Source organism: Lathyrus oleraceus, chromosome 7 (assembly GCF_024323335.1).
Source record: "Lathyrus oleraceus cultivar Zhongwan6 chromosome 7, CAAS_Psat_ZW6_1.0, whole genome shotgun sequence".
NCBI lineage: Eukaryota > Viridiplantae > Streptophyta > Magnoliopsida > Fabales > Fabaceae > Lathyrus > Lathyrus oleraceus.
The window spans coordinates 367676190-367678902 of NC_066585.1; the positions used below are offsets into that span (position 1 = coordinate 367676190).

General features: G+C 41.6%; 1 long non-coding RNA gene across 1 annotated transcript; it reads left to right on the forward strand.

Moving 5' to 3' along the window:
- LOC127107030 (uncharacterized) lies at window positions 1-1735 on the forward strand. The gene is made up of 2 exons (XR_007795604.1): window positions 1-150; window positions 1456-1735. It is a non-coding gene; the product is annotated as an uncharacterized LOC127107030 (long non-coding RNA).
- Window positions 1736-2713: the final 978 nt, after the last annotated feature.

Sequence of the window (2713 nt, forward strand, 5' to 3'; positions counted from 1 at the left end):
AAAAGAATCCCATTTGGTAAAAAGAGTTTTTACGTGAAACAGAGAAGCGGCTGAAAAGTGAAAAGTGGAGAAAGGGCAAAGAGGAAGAGCAAGGGCAAAGGTTGGAGAAGAGAAAAGCTTGAAGCTTAAAGATTCGCCGGATTAACTCAGGTAAGGGGGGTTTATCGTCGTTTAATGGGTATTATGGGTTAGCATGTAATGGGTAGTGATAAACCGTTGAATTGACCCTAATTGGGATTTGGAATGCTGAGAAATTGTGATGAATAAGTCGTGTGAAAACTGTAATTGAATCGATAATGGTGTGTGTCGTAAATTTCTGGACGTGTAGCTTTTTACGGAATTAGAATCGGAGGTCCGGAAGTCCTCCAACGGCGGAAAATGCGGAGAATTCTGCATTCTGCTTTGTGTTAGCGCGGGAACAGCTTTCTGTCTTGCGTTAACCGGTTAACCCAGGGCGTTAACCGGTTAACACTGTTATAAATTGTGAAAAAACTGTTGTTTTGTCTGCGTTAACCGGTTAACCCAGGGCGTTAACCGGTTAACACTGTTGCGTTTTGCCAGAAAGTGTGTTTGTGCTGCGTTAACCGGTTAACCCAGGGCGTTAACCGGTTAACACTGTTGCAGAGTGGAAAAATTGTTAATTAAAATGTTGTGTGCCTAATTGATGGTTGCCTATATCGGTGTGTGATATAGTAGGGATTATTTCCCGCTGTTTTGAGCAGTATAGGTATTAGTAGAGTGTGCTAATACTGTGTTTAATTATTTGACATGATATGATGTGTTGATACATGTGTTGATAATGTATGATGGTATGCATAATGTTGTGAATGTGTATGTTATGCATATGTTGCGAATGGACTGTTTTATGGCTTAGAGAGTGAGCATCGGTCCATTGTGGATTATTGTTGTGATGTTGCATTGCTAGGTGATTAGCGTGCATAATGTGGCCTTTATGGTGGTAGCTAATTCCCATGTGAGGAATTAGTGATGTTAGTCATTTGGACTGTTTTTGATGTTTGCATGCTAGGTGAATTAGCGTGCATAGCATGGCCCTTGGGGTGGTAGCTAATTCCCATGGTGAGGAATTAGTGATGTGAGTCACTAGGTCTCAAATGAGTGGGACTGGTGAGCTTGGTAGCCGTACCTGGATTTGGTCGGTGAAGTTGAACTATATGTTCACGAATAGTCGGTACCGCATGCATGGAGTCTCATTGCATAATATATGTGTAGTGTATAATATGAATGGGTGTATTCCAATGTTATACGTGTGTTGTGTTGGCATTGAGCATGAGTATGAATTGTGTTGATATTGAGTATGATATTTGAGTTGATGTGCCGTTACTGAATGTGTGATACGATTAGGGTGATTAATGTGTTAAATTACTTAACATGACATTATATTCTATAATGCTTATTATATCGATTGAGGAACTCACCCTTACAACTATTTTTCAGGTAACGAGCAGTGATTGAGTAGAAGCTAATGCTTGGAGTCTAGTGTAGTCTCCTTAGTGGGTCATGCTCTGATAGATGTAACATCGGGAGGGAACATTTTAATTGTGTTGTTGATGTTTGTTGAACCAGTTTACATGTAGTATGTTACATGTTTTGAATGATCGATTTGATCTCTATCCGCTGCGTATTGTGCAATACTTTATGTTTTGAGTTAAATAATGAGCATGACTAAATAGTATGACGAATGGTGCGAAATAAATGTGTGACACCCTTAGTTGCATGATTACTCTGATTTATATGTTATTATTTTAATTAAATATTTGGGGTATTTTAGAAGGGTGTTACAGTAAACACCATCTTTCGGTGATTTCCCAGTCATGCGTAGTGTCTGGTCTTCTTTGGTGTCGGTAAACACCATCTTTCGGTGATTTCCCAGTCATGCGTAGTGTCTGGTCTTCTTTGGTGTCGGTAAACACCATCTTTCGGTGATTTCCCAGTCATGCGAAGTGTCTGGTCTTCTTTTGATGTCGGTAAACATCATCTTTCGATGTTCGTAACGTCGTCCTCCTTCCCCAGTGAAGCATTCCTCCTCTCCGTTGGTGTCGATAAACGTCGAGTTTTTCCCGATCATCCGTTGATGATTTGGTTGTGTCCTCCTTCCCTAGTGAAGCACTCCTCCTCTCCGTTGGTGTCGATAAACGTCGAGTTTTTCCCGATCTTCCGTTGATGATTTGGTTGTGTTCATTATCCCCAGAAGAATCCTCCTCTCCGTTGGTGTCGATAAACGTTGAGTTTTTCCTATGCGTCCGTTGACGTATAGTTGTTTGTTCCCCACAGATCATTTGGAAATGCCTGATGATTCCCCTCAGAGTTCTCCTCTCCGTTGGTGTCGATAAACGTCGAGTTTTTCCTAGTCGTCCGTTGGCGTCTAGTTGTACCCCTCCCCATGCGGATTTACCTCTCCGTTGGTTTCGATAAACGTTGAGTTTTTCTCATTCGTCCGTTGACGTCTGATTGTATATCCTATTCCCCAGTCATTCGTTAATGTCTGGTTGATTCCTAACTTCAGAATCCCCAGTAGAGTCGTCGGTAGGCTCCTATTCGGTTTCAGGTTGTTGTACCCTTCCTCAGTGAAGTGGGTTCTCCTCTCCGTTGGTTTCGATAAACGTCGAGTTTTTCCCATTCATTCGTAAATGTCTGGTCCATCCTTTTTTTGGTGTCAGTAAACATCATCTTTCGATGTCGGTAAACGTCGAGT